Source organism: Anarrhichthys ocellatus, unplaced genomic scaffold, assembly GCF_004355925.1.
Source record: "Anarrhichthys ocellatus isolate YVR2014 unplaced genomic scaffold, GSC_Weel_1.0 scaffold50, whole genome shotgun sequence".
In the NCBI taxonomy this organism is placed as follows: Eukaryota; Metazoa; Chordata; class Actinopteri; order Perciformes; family Anarhichadidae; genus Anarrhichthys; species Anarrhichthys ocellatus.
The window spans coordinates 2,793,295-2,803,945 of record NW_022280080.1 but is presented as its reverse complement, the minus strand read 5'-3'; positions in this window follow the sequence as shown (position 1 = coordinate 2,803,945).

Genomic DNA, 10,651 nt, shown 5'->3' with positions numbered 1-10,651 from the left:
GTGTGTGTGTGTGTGTGTGTGTGTGTGTGTGTGTGTGTGTGTGTGTGGGTGGGGTGGGGTGTGTGTGTGTGTGTGTGGGGGGTGGGTGGGTGGGTGGGTGTGTGTGTGTGTGGGGTGGGGGGGTTAAAGATGAGCTGAAGCTTGACTAAAACCAGAAGCTAATAACATTCTATAAAGGTCATCTGTCATTCATTTTTTTGTTCATTATTTTATAGGATTATTTTACTGCCTTTAGTCTCCAGCTTATTTATGATTAGCTTGAAAAGAGGAGCGGCTGACATATTAGTGCTCACATACAGTATATGCAAGTGTCTGTTAAGTGAGTTAAATATTGACAGTTGAATGTTGGTCCAATGTTACCAAACTTACTTTTGTAGATGAATCCCCTTATCAATATTTAAACCTTTATGAAACAATCTCAGTTTAATACTGATGCCTCTGTATAACTTACATAAGCAAATGAGACCGTCAGCGAGAAGATTGGCTATTTCTAAATAGTTATTCTTAACACCTGTTGTCAGGTTCAATTCCCAGTGACATCGGACGAAGCGATTTCACCAGAAGCTCTTTTAGCTCAGACTCCAGTGCGGCCTCCGGCCCCCACGTACAGACCCAGATCCCGCTTCGCTGCTGCCGTCGACCTGCAGTCAGAGCACCGGCAGCAGTGGTTCCTCCTCTGGCCAGGAGCAGAGGCCCTCGCCCTCACTGCTCCGCTGGGAGCCGACACCACGCTGTTGGAAGCCCCGGCCGTATTGCTGGGCCCACTGGAGGGAAGGGAGGCACTGGAGAACCAGGACTGTGCAGAGCAGACTGTCAGACGACGCTGCAGTAAAATGAAAGGGTTTCTCACGGCAGATAGGCTTTACTCAAGGGGGTATCAGCCATTTGGTCAAAAGATGAGAGCAGTAGTGATCCTCATGGGTCATTCTTTTCATACTCCTCTGAGATTTTATTCACAAACCATTTCCTGATTGACGAGACTATCTGATAAAGTCACATTTCCCTGTGAGCAGAGTATTCCAAGCTAACACTTTCCATGTGATAGAAAGAGACACTTCATAAGCCGCTGAATGCGATTCCATTTATCTTTATTATATGAAATGTTTTTTTTCACAGAAGACATTTTGATTTGTCATCATAGGAAAAGGTCAGGTGTCACCATTAACATTAATGATGCTCTTCAAGTGTCCCTGTAAATCATGACATTGCGACAGTCAGTCAGCATGCACAATACCAGGAACCTGATACTGGAGGAGGGAAGTGGAAGTCAACCATCCTTCATGTATTATGTCAAAATGTCTGCAGTGGAAAAAAACGTATTGTCATGATTTAGAATGTTTTATATTGTTCCATTATGACCCCGTTTGTCACTCCAAGTGTTTATTGCTGCCACCTGTGACTTGGTGACACTGCGCTCCCAGAAGAAGGTCTTGGCCCAGTCGTACATGCTGGCTGGATCCTCTGAACTTCATGGCCCAGGAATGTGGGTCCTCCAGGGCCAGGCAGCACCTGTACCTCCTCCCTCACTAAACGGTCTAGCTGCAGAAATCAATACTAATGATGTGTTTGGTCAATATTTAACTTGTAAAGTGAAACATCTCTAAGTTTATTACCCATAATGCTGCTGCCAAATGACTGAGAAAGTCCAAGTTCCAGCTTTAAACTGGATCTCACTTATTAAATAGGAAAGAGCTGTTGTGCAATAGACTTCACTTAGAGTTTCAAATAGAATTCAGGCCGGACCATTCACAGATGACCAATATTTAGACAACAGAAGCAACGTTAAAGGGGCGAAGCACACGTTTTTTTTTTTTTTAAACTCCCACTAAGGGAACTGTGTTCACATGATTGGTTAAGAATTTGGAGATGTTAATAACCAAGAGAGGAGTCTTGTTCTGAGATTACAGAAAAATTGCATCAAGTGGGTTTTTGCATCAATATCTTAAATTAAAGTTGAATTCAAAAAAGGAAAGGAATGGAAATACCTTCAGGCATATCATTTGGTGTTTCTCCACCTTAACAGTTGAAATAAATATAAAGTAGGTTCCCAGTCAAACATTTCTTACGGTTTGTTTACACCAAACACAAATCAAACTCTTTGCACATCGCAATTAAATACAAAGTCAATGCAAAGAAACATTGAAATATTTCAACTCGAGCAAAAAAATTATCAAACAGAAATGATTCTGCAGTCTAACTGGCACGAGTAACACAAGGCCAATGTTTGTTTCGTGCTTAATGTTCCCAAACATTAAGACATACAATTAGACATTTCTAACAGGCAGCACTGGTTAGACTGCGCTAACATTTTTTATTTTATTTATTTTAATTTATTATACTATATCATCAGGGAAGGGAGGTTGCGACTGGGAAATGTGGACTTCAGTGTTTGTGAGGATGCCTGTTGAAGGGTCCATGAACAAAATCTTTTGTCCATAATAAATGCAGTGCTGACAGTATGCAGACATTCAACCTATACTTTCACATGAGCATAGTACTCCTAAAATCCTGAGTACGGCTCTGGAAAAAAATGTGATAAAATGAGACAGAGTATGTGTTGAGGTCTTTGTGATTCTGACAAGCTTAACATTCTTAAACATAAACCCTCAGCAGTTTTACAGGCTGAAGACAATACACTGTATTTAGGCACTGCAAAAATGACCATGTAACACCATATATGGAAGGATATAGATGTCCCTTGAGAGACCTAAATCATTTACCAGCAAACAAAGTAAAGAAGTGAGAACTGCAGGCTTTGTCACCATCTGGAGAGGAGATGATTAAACATGTGGTCAGTGGATATGAAAGGCCTGGGGATGTGTTCTCTCGTGAACCCCAGCAAAGCGTCCAGATGTCTAATAGCTCATTGTTTGAATAAAGTCCCCTGATTTCCTCTCATACTCACCACTTCACCTCAGTATTCTCTCATCGCGTCATATCACACCACGGCCCACCACTTTTTCCAAACATGGAACAGTCCGACATTTGGAAAGAGGAGTTCAAACCTTTTAAATAATGTTGTGATGACTCTAAGGCTTAAGCTATCTACATTCTCTTTTGCATTTGAAACCATTGTTGAAACCTCTCCACCTCCTGAGCCACAGCTGAGACATTTCAGCACGGTCTTAAGATGAGATGTTCAGGGGTCCACATACTTACGGCCATGTAATATCTGTATTATCAACTGTGACAAGTGGATGAAATATCTTGTTGACTACCACACACAGATCTCCAATCATGTGCATTAGTGGTTGTGGTTGGTGAAGAATCTCACGCTCTGATTCGGGCATTTTGGCTTTGTATAATTTGCTGTTTCCATGTACCACATCGCAAAGATTAAAATCTTGTAAGCATGATTATAACATATCACCAAATCTAAAACCCAAACTGAAAGCAACTGCTCACAATTAGTGGTGAGACTCCACGTGCTGTCTCTGTCTCTGTGGGTGGGAAGTTGTACTTTATGACAGATGTGTTAAAGATTCTAATAGCTTTTTGGGCTACAGTATACATATGGTACAAGATACTTTACTTGATTCACTTCCATTTTGCTACTTTATGGTTCTACTGCACTACATTTCAAATATTGTTCTCTTTACTCCACTACATTTATCTGACAAATAAAGTGACTTGATTCTTTTTAAATTAAGATTTTACATAAAAACACGTTATCAGATTAGGAAATACATAACAAAGCTCCTTACAAAAAAAGCAGTGTCAGATGTTGTTAGCAGTTTCACCAAATAGACATTTCCCTCCAAAGCTCTCAGATGGTTTCATATAAATGAGTGTTTCTGGCCCAAAGTAGTAATAAGATCCTATTGTTTTCACAAAAAGCAAAGAGGGACTTTTTTTTTTATGAGATTAGAATAAATTACATATTCATTTTGATTAAAACATATTTCTACTGAACATGGGAATTTATTTGTCCACCACGATAAAGGATCCTAATTGACTGTCAACACCACGTAATGCGCTGTTGAGAGGTATAACACGTTGAATATAAAGTAGTTCCACCTTGAGCCGCTACAACAGTAGAATGCTGCTGACACAGCATCAGTATTAACATCTATCTAATAATGTCATATACCGAAGGGTGAGTGTTGTTTCCACGACAACCCCGTCGGTCGGGACCGCGTCATTGGCGGTAACCGCAGTATGAGCGCAGGGCAGAGTGGCAGCCATTAGCTAGTCAGTGGGACACTCACACTCACATGCACTCACATGCACGCGGGGCAAGGATTTAAAAGCATTAAAAAAAGATTCTGCCAGTCTTCCACGTTTAACAGAAAAACAGAGGCCCCAGCAACTGGCAGTTCAGTGTCATAATTTCCACAATGAGCAGAGAGTGACTAACAGCAGCTCACTGTGGAACACTGCCGAGGCATTCAGCACATGCCAAACCACCCTCTCTCTCTCCCAACATGCAACCACCCAGCAGCACATGAATTCAAACAAATAACCTCAACACCGTCAAACAGAGCAAAGCCGCATTTTGGTTTCCGTAAAGTGATGAATGGGTCATAAAGAGCATGTGAAATGAGGGCAGTCCTTCTCTCCTCTCTTTTCTATCCCAGCTCATGTATGCTGCCCTTTCAGTGCTTTCTTCCTCTGTTTGAGACTTTATTATATTATTTTAAAAAGGCAGCATTCCTCTCTGGGTGATTTTCTCTTTTCTCAACATGTAAGACATTCTAATGTTACAGGAATGTATCGGATCCACTGTCTGGGCAGTTCAGGATAATCTGGACCATTAGATTAGTACGCATGGTCTCACATAATAAGCCCCTGGGGGTAGTCTAGTGATTATGTACATTTTTCTAGATGTGAACTCCGCTCTGAGTTCTCACTGTAGATTTCCCAGTGGATATTTTGATTTGGGTCTTTGATAGATAAAGACACATGCCCTGATTGTAAACAAAGACTGATGATATGCACACTTTTTGTTGAAAATTCGATCTATATTTTTTTCACCATAACTTGCATTTGAATCTGTGACTGTAGAGCTCGATAAGCTCAACATTTTATTCCCCTGCCATTTTGTTTCTTTCAATCTAACTCACAAACAGGAACAATTTCAACCTCATGTATTCATGTGCAGCATCCTCTTATTCCCTCTGTCACAGCATTGTGTTATCAGGAGCCTAACAGATAAAACGGGGGCTCTCATCGCTTCCAGTGCGCTGAACAGGCTCCTTTGGTTTCACCATAGATGCCTTTACCAAACCAGTGGTTGTGTGGGCATTTCCTCCGCAGGCCGCTGATTCATCCGGGGCCATGGGAGTGTGCCAGTATAAACGTTGCTGAAGGAAAGTTGTGCCACAGACTTAAACTGTTCAAAGAAATCATTGAAAAGCATGTTTTTTCTGAACAATTTGGAGAAAAACCAAACTGCATTGGTTTCTTGTGCACGACTTGTTTTTGAAGATGTGTGAAATGATAAGTGCGATCTCCACTGTGTTTTGATGATAGGAAACCCAAGGAAAAGATCATTTAATGGGGCCTTGAAGCCAAAGCCCTCCTCCGGGAAAGCTCATGTAGCCGCGGTTTGGTCGACTACTTTCCAAATGATGACTTGGCAAGTTTAAACAACGAGCGTGGGAGCTCTGTTATATCCCTGGTGGTTTTATGCTACATGTGGCCAAAAGAACAAGAAGAGGTTTTTACTGCTGTAGCAGCACACATGCAGCTGTCCCATCGATGACTCACACTGCTGGCTCTGCATCTTTCCACAACAGCCATAAAAGTCCAGGGCCTGTAATGACTTTCACATTGAGCAGCAGAGCTGTAAAAGGCACTCCCGCTATCTGCAGCTCCTGAGTCACAGCAGAAACCACCAGCATCTCTTCCCTCTCCCGTTGTCTCCCTTGACTCTCTTTGCAGTGGCATCCCACATGTGCTGGTCAGCTATTGCCCATTCATGGTCAGGCTGGATGCTGAGCATACAGTCTGCAAATTTCCCTGGACCGGTGAATGTTGCCAAGTTAAACGTCTAACACAAAAGGGCAGAGAGATCTGAGAGAACAGAAGGAGCAAAAGTCAGTGAACTCTTTTTTTCCTCAAAAATGTTCTGATTTTGTGGTGAAAGCAGGGACAGCAGGATCTGCATGGTTCTCATAGATCACAAAACCAACCATAAACCAAAGAAGTGTATATCTGTCAGTTGACATTTAAAATGATCTTGTGAACCAGAGCGGACGTACTGTATAGGTAAGTATAGGACTATAGGTAATCTCATACGATTAAAGTATTTGCCTGTTTCCTTTCAAAGAATAGGAAAATGAATGGAACAGTTATGCTTTACGTTGCCTTAGCAAACACTCATACAGAAGCCTTTACACACCAGGGAGGAACCATAAAAATGAAACGAAAATAAGGACAACCCGTTGAAGATTTTTCATGTTCAAAACTTTCACACCAGTAAGCTTGACACCAAGGTCCACACTCAGAGCATTCCACAGAAAATCTTCAGTTCGCACGCCACCCAAACATCGACTCATAGTTGTGATGGACTCTTCAAGCAGCAGCAGTAGTAACTCAAACTTTAGAATACAAAGCAGTGCTGCAAAAAGTTAGCTGCTCATCAGATATAACACAATACCCTACGAGCCCATTCGCTTGTTAATGAAGCGAGGACGGGCTGGGAGCTGAACAGGACTTTCATATGGTACTGACATCCATTTTGGGAAGCTCTGATAAATAGCTCAGCTGTTCGTTCTCAGCTAAAGGAAAATGGGAGAATTTTGATATAATGCGTTTTACTGATTATTGTTACTGATTGTAGTTATTTATGTTGGTTTATGGTGAGCACTATTGCAAACTGCATTGCGTTTATGCTCCATGAAACAGTTTTAGACATTAACTCAACTTTTATGAAGTACCATTCTCTTTCCACAAATGAGTTCTACATTCACATTCTATTAGTTTGGTTAAATCATCTGCATGTAGTTTAGTTTCCATTGAGGTTTCCAACATTAAACACAGAGCAGAACTCACTGATTACATGTCGTCTTGTCTGTATGCAGCTCTGTTCTTAGTGAGTGGTTTTAAAGCAAACACATACATGTATATTAAAACCATAAACACACAATTGGCCCCGTTAATGTTAACAGCAAAATCAGTCAATTGACAATTCCAAAACCGCTCACAACCCACTAACAGGTCTGAAAACCACTTAGCACAGACAACAGACTCCAGCTTATTCACTGAGACTGTGTGACTCCTCGAGGCCCTTGACCTCCAGTTAAGGTAACAGCAGCATCACAGGAAGAATTCATCTGGATCCTGAGAGGGAGAGGGTGAGATTAAAACCTCATGCGGATGAGAGGAGTCTTTCCTGACCGCATTCTTCAGATTCTCTCGAGGCCGACGGATGTTTTCCCTCCGACATCCTTCATACTGTATGTGAGCTTGCTAGATGGACTATTGCAACAAAGCACTACATTATGCTGTTTATAAGCAGACCCAGCAGTGTTTGCCAATTAAGTCTTTTACTGCTTATTAGGGTAGAGCATGTTTGTGTGATCCAGTGTTAGCATTGTGATGGTGACCTCATACATCTGTGTAGATACTTAAAAGCTTCTTTTTTTTTGCATATCTGAAGTGTTTCCTTTTTTTTAAGGATAATTCTAATTTATTACAACTTGGGTCTTATTTGTGTCAACATTATTATCATCATTATAGTTTCTGAACACTAGATCAGATTTTACAAAAAATCAAACAAACCAGGGTTACCAGAAATTACAATGCATCTTCCACAATATGTCACATTTTAAAAATATAATGATAAATATTGTGGAGAATTTAATTTGTTCCTTTATTTAAAAATCATATCAAAAACAGTAATACGAATTTATCTTGCAGTCTCTCCTGTTAAAAAGCATGTGGACACACCTGTCATAACTGCATTATGCATATTAATGGTTTTAGAATGAGAAGTTAAGCAATCGCATACTGGTGTTCACATGAGGTCATATTTCCTGTACACTGGTTCCTGAGTACCTATAGAGAGGTTCATAATGCACACTTGTACCTTATGAATACAAATGAACATGGTGGATTTTGACACCCTAATTTGGTATAATAATAATAATTAAAAAAACAAAACAATCAAATTGAAAACCTATTCAAAACCTATTTTCCCGTTTTCCATTGCATGCTGTGGCAGTCAGATGAGAGCGTAGTAACACTACCCACTCCTTAGTTCTAGTCTGACAGGAAAACATTCTTTCCATCCTGAGTCAGCGGAGTGAAGTGTTCTCAGACAAGTTAATTAGATTAGAATCCGGTCGAAAGATGAATTCACGATAAAGAAAACAGGAGGGAAGGCTGATAACAAGTCACATCATTGCTGTCTGTGATATTGTCCCAGTCTGCATAGCCTATTATACTAGCAATACTTTCAGCAGTAGAGCTGAGAGGCCAGCTAATCACCATTTTATTTAAAGGTACAGTGCAGCTATGATGCTTGTGCCTCTGCTATTGGCTTCAAAGCATGTGTGCTGCTTAGAGTTGCTCACTTACCCCGTGTTGTATTATTCACAAATTGAAACAATCATGTTTGGCACAGACAGAACAGAGAACAATAACAGCTTTCTTTTGAGCAGATCCGTCTGTGTTAACAATATTAATGCCAGATTTGCCAACCGGTGCAAAGTCACATGTCCACAGATCTTCTGGAAGTTCTTTTATTGACTTGTTTTCTAATGCAGTCCAGATTTTTGTCTATATTTAATTTCCTAAAGCAAATGAAACAGGAGGCTTACCTATGTTGTGTGTGTTTAGTGTTTATTTACTTCATGCTTGGTGTATCCTGTATTCATCGCCAGTGAGTTTCTCCTTTGTCTGTAACTGACTTTACTGAGTAGCCAGGACAAAAAGTGGCAGAAGTTTAAAGGGGAACTCCATCGAATTAACACTCCTCACTCTGTTTACAGGTGTTGGGGAGTAATACTGCATTATGTGAAGTGTGCAAAGTCTGATAAATATCCTCAAGTGATGTCAGACCTATGTAGTGTGATGCTAGTACATTCCTGCTGTGACTTGGCTTATGTGCCTTACTCACTACAGCATCGACATTTTTACCAATGAAACCAATACTAACCACAACTTAATTAAAAGGAAAAAAAATCTATTTACTTGTATCTTCTCTTAACTGCAGCATTTAGCTTTGCTTTCTTCTGAAGAGCGGGGGAATCAACCAATCTCTTTTGCTGTGTAAAGTCACAGTCTACACACATACCAGCTCATCGCCTTCCCACACCACTTTGTTCACTTTATCTTTTTCATCCCGTCACATATTCCTAAAATCTGTTCCAGCAGAATGTTTGTAGATGTGATTCAAACAAACTGTCACCAAAGCACATTCTCTAAGCTGTAGAGTTTAACATTATTATACACGCAGCTGTGCTTCTTAGACTCAGACATGGGAATATAGGCATATAATTCTAAAATTGAGTGATCCACATGATCCCTGCCATGTTCATCCAGGTTCTATTAACCAAAGCTCATAATGCAGATTGTTGACTCAAACTTGGGTGCATAATAGTTGAGACAACTAGAGATTGAGACCATAAACTCATGTTTACAATGTTTACTGAGGTAATAAATCAAGAGAGAAGTAGAGTCATTTTCTCATTGAGCAAACTAAACGACATGTGAAAAATCAGCGTAGTGCCCGTTCCCATTTTACAGTTAAAGAACATTTTCTCTCCACATGCCCAGAAGCAAATAACATACTGAAGTCGCACACAGATTAGGATAATTGCACTGGAGTCCATTTCCTGCAGGGGGAAGCTGGATTTGTGCACCTCATGTTGGATTCTGTTGAGCAGGAAAAGCAAAAAAAGCTCTTTAACCCCAGAATTAAGGAATTGGCACAACCTCGAAGGTTCCATGTTTTCCAACAAAGAGGAGGAGGGAGATAGAGTAGAAGGACCTTGGGAAGAAGATGCTCTTCCATCAAAGATACGTTCCTGTGTGACAACAATGCAAAGGGTTAATTTGGTTGGTGATGTGACTCATACCTTCAAATATCCAGAGAATTCAGAGGACATATAATAACATGGGACAGAGAGTCCGTGGCTCGCTGCAAACCACAATGAGATGTTTGGGTTGATCCTTTGGGAAGACAAGCTCACTGTGCTCGATGGTGACTTAAATAGTGTACAGACATACCGTGTTATATGTAGTGATGAGCCTTTAAAAAGGCTGCTTCTTCTGATAGTCGAATAAGGCTGGTGTTATTCTATATTAATATTGTTTCTGTAAGGCGACACTTTCATGCCCACAATGATAATGCTAACATGCTAGCTACATTTTGCTAATCAGCACTGAACACAAAGTACAGCTGATGGGAATATCCAAAACTTTCTCACAATCATGCGTCAAATACCACAGGTTAGCTTCAAACTATGACCCACTACACACCCCTAGCAATCAATGTTGGACGTGTCAGGGACGGCGTGTCAATATACACTCCTTCCATGTATAGTGTCTTATCAAAATGAACTTCCGTCTTCACAGGAAGTTACATTCAGGCAACAAAACTACTTCGTTAGGTTTAGGAAAAAAGCATTGTTGGCGTTAACTTGACTGACTAACGAGTCTAACGCTTAATTTTGCATCGGGACACGAACAGCGGTCTCCTGAA